The following is a 15880-nucleotide window of genomic DNA, read 5'->3' as shown; positions in this document are numbered from 1 at the left end:
TTTTTTTTTTGATAAAATGGATAAAAACATGAAAGGTAACACCAGTTACTTTGCCAAGTACCTAATTACTCTTACATTTAGGTAACTGAGTTACTAACTCAATTACTTTTTGGGAGAAGTCATTTTTAACTGTAATGAATTACTTTTTTGACACTGGTCATAAAGATGAAGTCTGCAGACTGAAAAGTGACGAAAGCAGATATTTTATTCTGCCAATTTGTTGTCGAACACAATTTGCCTGCAGCTATTGCTTATCACTTCTCAGAATTAGCAAAAGAAATGTTCCCTGACTCAAAGATTGCATCGGTAAGTTCATTTTATCAATTGACCTTTTTAATTTATAATTGGACACACAAACAAACTACCTTCAAGTCAAGCTGAATTGCGAGCTGAAATGCCTTGAAGTGCAGCCATCAAAAGACATGATAGAAATGGTCAAAAGTGCTAAATACAATTATAACAAAAGTCACTGTTAAATTTTAGTAATCATGATGTAGCTGAAGATATTGATTGTTCTTTGGCTGCATATTATTTTAAAAATTGAGTTTTATTTTTGTTTCATATTGCACGCTAAATAAAACTTTGTAATATTAGTCACCAATTTGTAAGGGCATACGTCACTATTTGAAAAATTACCAACAGCCTCGGGTTGACAGGTATGCACTCATCACATCCGGGAAACACAGACAAATGTTGCATGTGATACAGTAAATCAATTTATTGAAATTTAATCAAGAAAAACAAACTGCCTATGTAAAATAAAGACTTTCTATGTTTCTATGGCAAATGGCAACATAATTCATCTACAAGTAAAAATACAGGTTAAAACGTTGTTTCTTTTGCTATAACAATTACCCGTTTTATTTATTTATTTATTTATTTATTTATTTATTTTTTAAAATAGTTTCACTGTAGCCACGGTCTTTTAGTAATTTAATCTAGCTTTTTTGCTTTACATTAAAATGTATAGCAGTTGTTTCATTGTATCCTGTCCATTGCAGCTCCCTCTCCCCCGTCAAATTGTGCTCTGAAGCACTACTGAGCATGCGCATTGCAACTGCGCCCCCTCAAATGTTATCACAGTTCATTGTGCATCGACATGAGCTACCATTTAGTGACGGGATCTGTCGTTCACTTGAGTAAACGAATCCATTCCGGATCGTTCAGTAAAAAGATTCGTTCAAACGAATCGTTCGCCCCCCTCATCTCCCTCCCCGCCCAAATGAATCGTTCGGTTACTGAACGGGAAGCGACGTTGCCGAACGAATCACCAAAGACCGCTTCGCAGTATAACTGAACGGAAAGTGACATTCTTGGTCCCTCCCTCTCTCTTGCAGACAGGCTCCTCATTGACCACTCGTCGTAGTTTCAGTAATGAGTGACAGGCAATATCATTCTGCTTTCACAGACAGCCTCGTCTCCCTCCCTCCCACTGCTGCAAAAGCGAGGGAGAACTTCCGCGTCGTCTGTCCTAGTTCTATGGGCTCAAAGTCATGGCTCGTGCTTGCATTTCGATTTAGGACACGGTTAAACATTTTCCTTTTGTGGGAGGAGTGGGGGTTTGGGGTCGGGGGCGCACGGACTTTCTTTAGCATGTTCTTGATCACATATACAATGCTGCTGCTAACCTGCTACCAGCCAACGCAGCATGCTTGCTGTCACGAAAATAAAAATAAATCGAAAGTTTAATTTCTAAATATGGAACGACCAACACATCATATTTACCTCTCGCGCTGTTGTATTTTTGTTTTTATGCTCATCACTATTATTTTTAGTCACTATTGTTAAAACTTTAAGTGTAAGTAGCTAGTTGTCGAATGTGCTGCTCTGAAATAAAGACAATACTGCATTTTGATATTTGACAGTTTAATTGCAAATCAGTATTAAGATGATCGTATTGAATTTTTGCACTGGTATCAATAAATAAAATAATCCGGTCAGCTCCCCTGTCGTCCCCGCATCTCAGATCGTTAAATGCTGACGAGAAATGATTGTTTGCTCTTTACGATGTCGCCTTTCTACCCTCATTAGTCTGTTAAGAAAAATGTAGACATATTGCGACATCTCCCGTGTCCGCGTGCGTTGTTTTGGGGCGCTTGAGTAGCGCATGATGGACGGATTGACATAATTTGTCAAACCAACCAACACCTGACACGGAAAAAAAAAATAAAACACTCGGAAAAAATTGACATGTATATACAGTTTCATTGCAAATCAGTATTATGGTGATCGTATTGAATTTTTGCACTGGTATTAATAAATAAAATAATCCGGTCAGCTCCCCTGTCGTCCCTGCATCTCAGATCGTCAAATGCTGACGAGAAATAATTGTTTGCTCTTTACAATATCGCCTTTCTACTCTCATTAGTCTGTTAAGAAAAATGTAGACATATTGCGACATCTCCCGTGTCCATGTGCGTTGTTTTGGGGCGCTTGAGTAGCACATGATGGACGGATTGACATAATTTGTCAAACCAACCAACACCTGACACGGAAAAAAAAATAAAACACTTGGAAAAAATGGACATGTATATACCGTTTCATTGCAAATCAGTATTATGGTGATCATACTAAATATTCTTTTTTTCTGTGCACATATGAGGTAAATATCGCTGCCATGAAGCCTCCATATAGTGACAGTTCTTTGCCCCCTTCATTGCCGTCACGCGACCGCAGCTCAGCTTTTGCTTGCCTCGTAGCTACCCGTGTTTTAAATTACTGTAAATTTGATAGTATGTCGTAATAGGTAGTCCCGAGTCTGTTGAGAAAAGTAGTACACTAAACCATGCTCGCTAGATTTGTGTGGTGTTTTTGTCTTTTTGAGCTGCATTTGATAGGCTCCACGTTAACAAATATGTGACAAAGTCCTTTCCTTTCATTTTTTGATTCGTTCACCGCATAGTCATTACTGGAAAGTCACGTTAGCAGCAAGCTAGGTCAGGAACCAGAGGACCGAGTCACTGAACGGGAAGTGACAAAACTCAGTCTTGCCCCCTTGCCTGCACGATGGCTGCTTATTGGCCACACGTGGAAGTGAGTGACATACGCCCTGATTCTGTTTCCGGTCCCTCCCCTGCCCGCGATGAGGCTGGCGTCTGATTGGTCGTGTGCGATGTCAGAAGACGCTGCCGCTTGCTCAACGCCCTCCCACGCAGTGAACAAGCACCAACTTCATAGAACGAATCAGTGCAGATGGTGATTAGTTCGGTCTCGTTCACCCAAACAATTCGTTCAAAAAGAACGAATCGTTCGCGACCGATACAACACTACTACCATTTAGTGACGAGATTTGTCGTTCACTTGAGCAAACGAATCCATTCCGGTTCGTTCAGTAAAAAGATTCGTTCAAACAAATCGTTCAACGAATCGTTCGCCCCCCTCATCTCCCTCCCCGCCCAAACGAATCGTTCGGTTACTGAACGGGAAGTGACGTTGCCGAACGAATCACCAAAGACCGCTTCGCAGTATAACTGAACGGGAAGTGACATTGCTTGGTCCCTCCCTCTCTTCCACATTGACCACTCGTCGTAGTTTCAGAAATGAGTGACAGGCGGTATCATTCTGCTTTCACAGACAGCCTCGTCTCCCTCCTGCTGCTGCAAAAGCGAGGGAGAACTTCCGCGTCGTCTGTCCTAGTTCTATGGGCTCAAAGTCATGGCTCGTGCTTGCATTTCGATTTAGGACACGGTTAAACATTTTCCTTTTGTGAGGGGAGTAGGGGGCGGGGGCGCACGGACCTTCTTTAGCAGGTTCTTGATCACACATACATATACAGCATGTTTGCTGTCACGAAAATAAAAATACATCGAAAGTTTAATTTCTGAATATGGAACGACCAACACATCATATTTACATCTCGCTCTGTTGTATTTTTGTTTTTTAGTATTAAGATGATCGTGTTGAATTTTTGCACTGGTATTAATAAATAAAATAATCCGGTCAGCTCCCCTGTCGTCCCCGCATCTCAGATCGTCAAATGCTGACGAGAAATAATTGTTTGCTCTTTACGATGTCGCCTTTCTACTCTCATTAGTCTGTTAAGAAAAATGTAGACATATTGCGACATCGCCCGTGTCCGCGTGCTTTGTTTTTGGGCGCTTGAGTAGCACATGATGGACGGATTGACATAATTGGTCAAACCAACCAACACCTGACACGAAGAAAAAAAAAAAAAACACTCGGAAAAAAATTACATGTATATACAGTTTCATTGCAAATCAGTATTATGGTGATCATATTGTTTTTTTGCACTGGTATTAATAAATAAAATAATCCGGTCAGCTCCCCTGTCGTCCCCGCATCTCAGATCGTCAAATGCTGACGAGAAATAATTGTTAGCTCTTTACGATGTCGCCTTTCTACTCTCATTAGTCTGTTAAGAAAAATGTAGACATATTGCGACATTTCCCGTGTCTGCGTGCGTTGTTTTGGGCGCTTGAGTAGCACATGATGGACGGATTGACATAATTTGTCAAACCAACCAACACCCGACACGCTGACACGAAAAAAATAAAATAAAACACTCGGGGGAAAATTACATGTATATACAGTTTCATTGCAAATCAGTATTATGGTGATCATATTGTTTTTTTGCACTGGTATTAATAAATAAAATAATCCGGTCAGCTCCCCTGTCGTCCCCGCATCTCAGATCGTCAAATGCTGACGAGAAATAATTGTTAGCTCTTTACGATGTCGCCTTTCTACTCTCATTAGTCTGTTAAGAAAAATGTAGACATATTGCGACATTTCCCGTGTCTGCGTGCGTTGTTTTGGGCGCTTGAGTAGCACATGATGGACGGATTGACATAATTTGTCAAACCAACCAACACCCGACACGCTGACACGAAAAAAAAAAAAATAAAACACTCGGGGAAAAATTGACATGTATATACAGTTTCATTGCAAATCAGTATTATGGTGATCATACTAAATATTTTTTTCTGTGCACATATGAGGTAAATATCGCTGCCATGAAGCCTCCATATAGTGACAGTTCTCTGCCCGCTTCACTGCCGTCACGCGACCGCAGCTCAGCTTTTGCTTGCCTCGTAGCTACCCGTGTTTTAAATTACTGTAAATTTGATAGTATGTCGTCATAGGCAGTCACGAGTTTGTTGAGAAAAGTACTACTCTAAACAATGCTCGCTAGATTTGTGTGGTGTTTTTGTCTGTTTGAGCAGCATTTGATAGGCTCCACGTTAACAAATATGTGACAAAGTCATTTCCTTTCATTTTCTGATTCATTCACCGCATAGTCATTACTGGAAAATCAAGTTAGCAGCAAGCTAGGTCAGGAACCGGAGGACCGAGTCACTGAACGGGAAGTGACAAAACTCAGTCTTGCCCCCCTGCCTGCACGCTGGCTGCTTATTGGCCACACGTGGACGTGAGTGACAAACGCCCTGATTCTGTTTCCGGTCCCTCCCCTGCCCGCGATGAGGCTGGCGTCTGATTGGTCGTGTGCGATGTCAGAAGACGCTGCCGCTTGCTCAACGCCCTCCCACGCAGCGAACAAGCACCACCTTCATAGAACGAATCAGTGCAGATGATGATTAGTTCGGTCTCGTTCACCAAAACAATTCGTTCAAAAAGAACGAATCGTTCGCGACCGATACAACACTACTACCATTGTGACTCCGACGTCGTTGCTGTTGCTGCTGCAAGTGAGTCATTTTTCTAAACAGTATTCATTTTAGATTGCCTTTTGAACAGTAACCCTTGTCATCAACTACCAAGGCACGGAAGACTCAATAAGCAGTGATGGCAAACTGAAGCATCATGAAGCAATGAGTCTTTCCATCAAACTGGTTCGCTCCTGGGCCGAAGCATCATGAGGCTTCATTTGTTCTATTGCGCCATCATGTGGAAAATAAAGGTCATGACAGGCAGAGGGATTAAAATGATACCATGGATTTGATGGTGTCAAAAGGGCAGGGATTTGTGATGTGAATGAATGTGCGTGTGTTACTTGAAAGTAGAGCCTAGATCGGGCCTAAAAAATCCAGCCCGACCTGACCCGACCCGGCCCGGCCCGCATGTATTAAAGCCCGAGCCCGAGCAATTAACTTAACTTGCATGGCCGAGCGGGGAAAAAAAGCCGAAGTTTTATTTTTCTATTTATGAGGACCCAGAAGGAGGAAATGCAGGGATGCAATGCATCAGTCAGACCTGGACAGAGCACTGCTTGGAAAATTGTTGTGTTTTGTGTGATCACATTTGTGACGACGCCTACGTGCATAATGATAACAAATTAAAGCCTGTCTTTTGTAACAAATTCTCCCAGTTAAACAAGACTGTAAAATGCATATTCAATAAACATTTATATTTTTATATTTGTGTGTCTGTTCTATCAGGTGGATAGTTCATGCTTCATTTCCTTGGCAAAATGCAGCAACAGACATTTGCTTTAATTCCTTCGAGTTGGCAGAAAAAAATGCAATTTTTCATAATGTTTAAATAGTCTACATACTTTTTTGATCATTATAAATATATGTACACAACGAAATAATGCTGGATAGGTTTGTTAAATATATTTCTGTGTGGGATATTGTGCTCTCATGGACGCACCTCTCTGACAAGGAGAGAACAGCAGCATATACAAAAATAAACTAAAATACTTTTAAATGACATTATTTTAATGACTCGGATCAGAACACACACAAAAGAACAACCTGCCTTAAGGAACAATGAAACAAAATAAGAACATTTTAAGGAACACCACGAACTTCACGATGTCCACCTTTGCACGAAGAGGTGTGGCCCTCGAAACAAATGATAATAAAGATGTTTGACTAATATCATATCCATATCGAAATTCGAAAAGGAAAGGAAAGGTTGCAGAGTTGCAGACTCACGGAGAGCCCCAGAGCGTTCATGTGCGCAAACAATGCACTGCATCAGTCTGCATGGCTCTCCTGCAGCTAATGACAGCGCCCCTTCTCTGTTTTATACAATTTATTTATTTTATAACAAGTATTCCTTAGTTTAAAATTCATATACAATAAATATACAGTATATTTATTTTTAAAAAGTTAGCGAGAGAAGAAGTCCGACCCGACCCGAACGTAAATGATTGACAACGAATCCGATTGAATTGAGGTTTGAAGATGCGAGTTGGGTGTGTCAGTGGCACCTGTCAGCTCATTGTTGTCTCGGTGCGCCAGCTTATTTCGAATCACCCGCGAAACCATGTGTTGGCGATGACGTAGGAAGCCCGTCTCGTGAGGCTTCGGACGTAGCAACGTGCCTTCCGAGGCTTCGGGCGTGGCCACAAGAGTGATCAACACATGCCTCGATGCGCGCTTTGCAGATTTTTTTCCGGTTTACTCGGCACACGCATCGGCGCCTCGGCACAGTAGGGCACATCACTATCAATAAGACGTTTGACGATACTACGAGATAATGGTGTAAAGAAGTTAACATTGTATGATTAGCACGAAGCATACATGTGAGGTCTCCTGGGTTTTATCGGTTCTTGTCTCGTGACGTTTCTGGCGCAATGTATTGTGGGTTTTCGTGTATTGCAGAACAATAACAAGCCCGAGACGTGATCCTTTGCTAGGCATCCATTCTGCGTGGTAATCGTTGAAAATGGTACACTCGTGTTGTGTGAAAGACTGCCATTCTAGGTCCCATGATAGAAACGAATGCAAAAAGGATGGGATAGTTTTTTTTTTTTTTTTTTTTGCATTCCCGCCTGGAAGAGAAGATATGGAACTCAGATGATTTGACCAAGAGGCTTCGAATGGTTGCAGCGGTGAGAAGAAAGGCCATCACTTTTTATTCATCATCTGAAAACATGTCGGTCTGTTACCTACATTTCCATAAAGGTAAGTAACTGGAAGTGTTAATGTTCTTCGGTTGCTGATACTGACTGCATTTAAACGCTTATGGCGTGTGGTTGTGTTGTTTACTTTGGCTAACCACGCTAGTGTCTAAGAGAGGCTAACTGTAGCCCAGTACTTCTCAAATGGTGGGGCGCGCCCCCCCAGGGGGGCGCAGAGCGATGCCAGGGGGGGCGCGAGTGACCTCGGGGAACATGCTTTTTTTTTTTTTTTTTTTGCCGTACTAGAATAAAGTGTACTTGCACATCCACTCCGTGGGTGGCAGTGGCGCTCTCATTTTCAAAGTGCGTGCAGTATTTTTGAAGTAAGCAAGAGCACACGGAAGAGACTCATGCAGAGCTGGACTCACGCAGCGACCCACTGTCTTTCTCACGTGTCCGACCGAGAAGTGCCGTTTTCGGCTTGGGATCGTCACGACCACCGCCCTCACCTACGGTTCTCCCTCGGCCGCCGAGAATGCGCTTTTTTCCGGGCCGTTTGCCTTTGACTTTTAATATAGTGGGAAATGAGGAAAGACCACTGTTTACTGAGTCTAAAAATGATTATAGCGGAGAAGCCAAATCAGTTAAGACGCCACTTAAAGACATTAGACCTCAATCTCATTGATAAGCTGCTTGATTGTTTTTCAGCGAAAATGTGCCGAATATTGCCAATTGTCACAATCGTCCTGCTTTGTCAGTGTTATATCAGTAAACCAGTGAGCACTGTGGTGAATCAGCGAAAATAAAAACTTTCCTTCCGTCCAGAGAACTTTTTCCCCCCTTCTATTCAGTTTGGTTTTTTTTCGGTCAAATTTTTTGGCATGTTGTCCTGAAGAGTAAATGTTTCTAATCAATTTGAATTTGTTATTATTTACTGATTTTATTACATTTTATTTTTCAGTATCAAATGGTCAAAAATGTACCTTGAGTGTATTTTTACAGTTTGGATATGACTTTTTTTTTTTTTTTTTAACTTCAGGCAAATTGATGCGCATTAAGTCTTTTCTGTTACAAGCAACACAATGTTAAAAAAGTTATACTTTATTATAAGTTGATCTATGTTACTTTTTTTCTTTAATAGAAAAAAAAGGACACAATGTTAGGCTGAGGCGTACTTATAATAGTAATATAGACGAATGATACTATTTACAGTGGCGGCAGAGAGTTGGGGGGGGGCGCGAAACATTTACGTCTTCCTTGGGGGGGCGTAACAGAAAATAATTGAGAAGCACTGCTGTAGCCCTACTAGCTAACTGTGCATAAGCAACAGGCGTTCACCGTATGGTACTAGTACACAAAAAACAGTTCAAAGGTAACAAAGTAAGGGTAGTAATGAAGATGTAACAGCACACAATGAATGATTATAAGTATGGGAGATGTGTTAGAAAAATATGCGATATTTACCTCCCGCTTAGGCTACTGGTATGCTTGACCAAGCACTCTGTGGAGGAGACTACAGCTCTACTGAATCACCAGAAGAGTCTTCTGCTTGTTTGTTATGCCTAATGATCAGTTAAACTTAAAAAAAAAAAAAAAGTCTGTTGCATACAAAGCAGTGCCATATGAGGGCAGGTCCCACCAGTTTAGACACACTACAAAAATTTAAAATCCATTTTAAGTAACTAATGTTAACCTGTTGTATGACTGATACGACTTCTATAATTTCAGGAAAACCAGCATATGAAATAAATGAGGCAGACCCTGACTGGGCACCATCCTTACGCCTGGGACACACATGTGTTCAGCCCACCAATGTGGACCGCTCTTCAAGACGAAGTAGGCGTGAGAAATTGAGGATGGAGGAAGACGTTGGTGAGCTACAGGAGGAGCCTTCAGCGCCCTTTAGATGCTCCTTCTGACCTTCATGCGCCTGCGTTTGGACCTGCCTACACTACACATTGCACACATATTCCATGTTTCCCGTAAGACTGTGTAATGAGTGTTCAATGACATGGTGCCCTTTTTACATGCTAACTTGAGACGAGCAATTGTTTGGCCCGACAGAGAAACATTCTATAAAACAATGCCTCACGAGTTTGTTGAGTCCTTCAGACGCAGAGTTGCAGTGATTATTGAGTTTTTTGAAATTTTTACAGAGAAACCATCAAGTCTTAAGGCGCGTGCGCAAATGTTTTCTAGTTACAAGCATAACTACACCATGAAATACCTAATTGGAATCACACCAAAGGGGGGAATTTGTTTGATGTCAAAAGGTTGGGGTGGTCGCACAAGTGACAAACATATCACCTTGAACAGTGCTTTTTTTTAATAACCTTTTGCCCGGGGACATTGTCTTGACTGACAGAGGCTTTGATATTCAAGAACATGTGGGTATGTTATGTGCAGAGGTCAAACTCCCTGCGTTCCCAAAAGGTCGCTGTCAGTAAGCTGGTAGAGATGTGGAGGAGACTAGGAAGATAGCACATTTGAGGATCCATGTTGAACGGGTAATTGGTAATCTTTGCCAGAAGTATAAGATCCTAACAGGAACTATACCTATTAGAGGTTAGATTTTGTGCCCGAGTCGGGTCGGGTCGGGCCCACAATTTAAGCATTCACGTTCGGGTCAGGTCGGGTCGGGCCGCCATGCCGGACTAATAAATTATTTAAAAAAAAAAAAAATGGAGAGCATGCTCTTTGTATTGCGCTTTTGCTTGTGCGTGTGCACGAACGCCGTGGCGCCGGCCGCTTTTTCTTCTTGTCCTCCCGCTGCACGGCCGAGGCGCCGCCCTCTCCTGTTCCCTCTCCTTGTCAGAGAGGCGCGTCCATGTCAGAACAATATCCCACACACTCAGAAATATGTTTAACAAACTTTCCCAGCGTTATTTCGTTGTGTGAATGCTTTGATAATTCTCAAAAAAATATGTAGATTATTTAAACATTAAGAAAACTTGCGTTTTTTTCTGCCAACTCGAAGAAATGAAAATAAATTGCTGCTGCTGCGTTTTTTCTGCGTCACTCAAAAAAAAAAAAAAAAAAAAAAAATCGGGTTTTTCGGGCTCGGGCCTGCAAATCTAGTTAAGTGATCGAGCTCGGGCCGGGTCGGGCCTCAATAACAGCGGGCCGTGTCGGGTCGGGCTGGATTTTTTAGGCCCGAACTAGGCTCTAATACCTATTAACTTGGTTCTGGCATGTGACGGCGAAGATTGCACATTGTTGGATAAGATTGTTTATGTATGTGGTTGCCTTTCAAACTTAGCTGTTATTGATGTTTTGTATTTTGTTGTGACTTGATTGTATTTAATAAAACATATTGTTATCTTGAATCCTATTCTTTGTAAGTACAGCATTTGTGTCAATACTGTATGTATATGTGTGTGTGTATATATATATATATAATATATACACACACGCATAATATTTATACAAAGGATGACAGTTTACTACTTTGGCCAGGTACTTTTAATGTTGCCAAATTGTCAGTTAAAACAAATCACAAACTACCAACCACCACTAACCTAAGTGGAGCACAGAGAGCAGAACCAACACACGTCTTTATCTGTGTCATGCTGTGTAGACCAACACAGGTTAAATAATAATGGGGCAGATCTCATTATCACATGCAACCATGTCATCTTTGGTCTCCAGACCACAGCAGAGGCACCATAACTGACGTCATAACTGACAAATACCGATCTCTCGCTTCCTTTTCAAGCTTCTCCACATAAAGAGTCTTGTCGTTCTTCTGGCTTTTTCCCATTTTGATGTGACATTCGCGTGGCTGCTTACCCGCAAAATTGTCAACAAAACAAACGTGACTGCGACTGAGCTACACGAAAGATGGCGGCTCAGGTGGTCGTGATGACGTGACAACAACCGATTGGCGTTCGATATTGTTCAAGATAAAATATTGACAATGTAGCGAGATAATAACGTGAGATATTTAACATTGTCTGATAAGCAATAAACTCGTCGGTTTTGATGGCGTTTCTATGATTGCTGAAGTTAGTTAAATGAACGCTAATACTGTACAGGATTTGGAAAACAAACGAAATGCGTACCTGCATACCTAGATTGCCCCAGTTGGTTGCATTTCGTTTCTTAATGTAACAGTCTAGCAACGCAGCTATTGCTGGCAATTATACCGAAATTAACCTTCTAAATTGCTAGTAACCAAAAACTATGTCTTTTCAGAAAGCTAAGTCCTATGAAAAACAAAAACAAAAAATCTTTTAACTTATCATTCACTGTATGCTCATCTCAAGCTTTTTGGAAATGTGCTTATTAAAGTGTGTGAAAATTGGTTATTCATTCATTTTCCAAGCCGTTTATCCTCACGAGGGTCCGGGGGTGCTGGAGCCAATCCCAGCTAACTATGGGCAGTAGGCTGGGTACACACTGAATTTGTTGCAGGGCACAATGAGACTGACAACCATTTGCTCACACACTCATATCTAGGGACAATTTAGAGTGTTCAGCCTACCATGCATGTAAGAGCCATATTCCTGATCTGTAATATTATATGTAATTATACTCCTCACCACTAGAGGCTGTCAATTCCATCTTTCCACTGACCTCTGATCAGCCCAGGTACGCTTAAAATGACAGCTAATCATGTCACAGGTGTTGGCAGTTAGGAGGGCAAACAGTTTTTGACTGTGGCTTAGTAGCAGCATGCAGGAAGGAATGTACTCATTTTGGTTGTTTGTTGTAAATACGTTTTGAGTCTTTTGGTTTGTTACTTTTATTTGGACAAAGTGCTTTTGAGTTAACTTATTAAACGCCACCAGAATAAACTAGTTGAACTGAGAAATGGACTCGCTGGTATTTGCTTCGCGTCTCCAACTGCACTGAGCGCACGTCATCACTACAATCCCCTAACTATCATCCAGTACTAGACTGAGAACAGGGATCAGTCAGTACATTTAAGGTCAAAAACTTGCTTTTTTGATGTGGACACCGATCGTTAATTGGGACAACGATCATCAAGAGGACGCGGAGCTGCACGCAGCGTGTAGATTTTTACCAGCTCGTTTGGGAGCAGCGGATGTCAGCTGGGCAGCGTTTGACATCGCCGATTGCTGACTGGAGCCGTACGGGAGCTTCCTACGAGACCAGCGGCGGATCATCATCGCGAAGGAGCACCATTCATCAAGCCGGCCAACGCTCGATTGGGGTATGTGGAGACCAGCGCTTATTTGAATGGCCATTTTAATTTGTGTGCACACATTCGCATAAATCCAATGCATTGGTGACGTCACGAACTCGCGATCGTCTAAAAACTTTGCGTCGAGACGAGTTGCGCAACACTTCTTTGCGGGCTAATTAAAAGCCATCTAAACATTCGTGGTCATAATGGCCGAAGAGGAAAAAGGAAAGCTTCGTCATGAGACCGAACTTACTGAAGGTGCGGGTGTACGGGAAAAGCGTGTGATTAAAATTACACCGAAGGTTTTAATGGAAAAAATAAGTAGCTTAGAAAAACAAAGGAAGTCTGGGTTTGTTAAACTGTCAAAAGTAAAGGAAAATATTGCAAAATTGATGTGCGATAAAAGGCACGTAAATGAGGTTGAAAATGAATTTAACACGTTTAATGAGTTGTGTGACAATATACAAATGGTTCATACATCTATATTAGGGTTGCTACCTGCTGACGAGGCAGGCAAACATGATATATGGTACCAAGCCAAAATGTTGAATGTTAATGATTTTATTGAGTATACAAATCAGTGGTTAGCTGACAATAGGACTGGTTCAGTGCGTGATTACCATGGTGTTGGTTATGAAATGGGACCAACAGAAACACAAAGTACTGTGGACAATGGCAATGAAAATAAAGTTGCGGATGTCAAGGATGAAGAGGAGGAAAATCAAATAAAACCACAAGACAGCATTTCAAATGTGCAGTCACAGCACCATGGCTCAAGCCGTCGATCATCAAGTGGCAGATCATCGAGCAGCAGATCCTCCACTTCTTCAGCTAGGCTCAGGGCAGAGGCAGAACGAGCTGCTCTCTTGGCTCGAGCTGCTGTTTTAAGGGACCAGCATGCGTTAGAGGAGCAAGAGCTTGCAGTGAAGAGAGCATTAGAGGAGCAGGAGCTTGCATTGAGGAGAAAAAGGGAGCAGCTTCAGCTGGAGGCTGAAATCGCTGCAACCTCGGCTAAGCTAGCGGTGCTTCAGGAAGGGAGCAGCGTCCATTCAAGGCGATCTGATGGAATGGCTTCCTACATTAAAAAGGGGGCTAGACCTAAGATCGACCTCGCCTCCCTCAATCCAGAGGCTGCGACATATGTGCCTCCACCACCGCAGCAGCAAGCTTTTCTACCTCTACAAAGAGATGTGTCATCAATGGTCATGCCCACAACCATATCCAACTCAAGGAAACCACAAGTTGATCCTTCAACATTGTATCCCACCTATTCTCAATCACAGGCAAAGCCAATTGTCAGTCAAGCCTCTCAAACACTTCAATTAAAACCAAATGCAACCTTCACTCAAGGAATTCCATCACAGCAAGGCCAACACTTGTTTCAACCCCTACAAGAACAAAATCCAACAATAGGCCTCTACAGTCTGCTGCAGCAACAAAATGACATAACGGCTCACCTTGTGCAAATGCAAACAGCACAACTACTCCCACGAAGAGAAATTCCAACTTACGATGGTGATCCTCTACAATACAACTCATTCATCAGGGCATTCGAGCACTGTGTTGAAGCAAAGACCACCTGCAAAGGAGACTGTTTATACTACCTCGAACAATTCACCAAAGGGCAGCCAAGGGATATTGTTCGCAGTTGCCTGCACATGACTGCAGATAGAGGATTCGCTCTGGCCAAAACATTACTCAAAGAACATTTTGGAAATGAATACAGGATAACCGCAGCTTACATGGAGAAGGTCACAGTATGGCCAAGTATCAAGCCGGAAGACCCCAAAGCACTCCAAGCATATGGACTTTTTCTCCGTGAATGTTCCAATGCTATGGCTGATCTTCAGCACTTGGAAGAACTTAACATGCCGACAAATATAAAACTTTTGGTCCAAAAACTTCCTTACAAACTGAGAGACAAGTGGAGAACAAAGGCATGTGAAATACTGGAGAAAACAAACAGGAGAGCACAATTTACAGATTTAGTCAAATTCGTCGAGCAACAGGTCAGAATAATTTCTGATCCAGTTTTTGGAGACATACAAGATACATCACCTGCCATCAAAGGGGTTACAAAGGCAATTAAGTTACCGTTGAAACCACAATTGAAAAGCAGTTTTTCTACACAGGTGGTCATTGATGAACAAACCCAACCAGGTGATGACCAAAAGGAAAAGGCACAGAACAAAGGGACTTCTAATATAACTACTTCCACATCCTGCCTGTATTGTAGCACGGGTGGTCATGTGTTGGCGCAATGTTTTAAGTTGGGAAAAAAGACCCACGGGGAGAAATTGGACTTTCTAAAGGAGAAAGGTCTATGTTTTAGTTGTTTAACCACAGGACACTTGAGCAAGAGCTGTGATAGGCGCATCACTTGCAACAAGTGCAACCGAATGCATCCCAGCATACTGCATATAGAACAAAAGGAAATGGTGAATCATAATGATGGTCAACAAAGCACAAGTGAACAACCAAATACTTCTGACAGTTGTACAATATCCTCCACATGTGGTCTTACAGGGGCCGGAGACTGCAATAAAATTCTTCCAATTTTGCCTGTTAAAGTGAAGTGCTCAAAAGGGAACAAGGTGGTTAAAACCTATGCCTTTCTGGACCCAGGGAGTACAGGAACCTTCTGCACCAGGAGCCTCATTGAAAAGCTGAACACCAAAGGACGGAAAGCTAAAATCAAAATCCGCACCTTGGGGCATTACAACATAGTGGAAAGTTCTCTGGTTGATGGTCTTGAGATTTCAGGAATTTCTCCTGAGCAATTTTATTCGCTTCCCACAGTTTGCACCCATGATCAGATGCCAGTTTCGATCACCAACATAATCAGTGAGAGGGAGCTGAGAAAATGGCCTTATTTAAATAACGTAAAGATTCCCTACCTAAATGCCTCTGTTGACTTGTTGATTGGCACAAATGCATCCAAGTTGTTAGAACCCTGGGATGTG

The 15880-nt window shown here is 42.1% G+C and overlaps 1 protein-coding gene across 1 annotated transcript in view; it reads right to left on the bottom strand.

Moving 5' to 3' along the window:
* The window catches only part of LOC130929732 (dynamin-3-like), a 161687-nt gene that overhangs the window by 103449 nt on the left and 42358 nt on the right, over positions 1-15880 (bottom strand). The window lies entirely within an intron of this gene.

The sequence above is a fragment of the Corythoichthys intestinalis genome, chromosome 14 (assembly GCF_030265065.1).
Source record: "Corythoichthys intestinalis isolate RoL2023-P3 chromosome 14, ASM3026506v1, whole genome shotgun sequence".
Classification (NCBI taxonomy): Eukaryota; Metazoa; Chordata; class Actinopteri; order Syngnathiformes; family Syngnathidae; genus Corythoichthys; species Corythoichthys intestinalis.
This window is presented reverse-complemented; position numbering and strand designations above follow the sequence as displayed.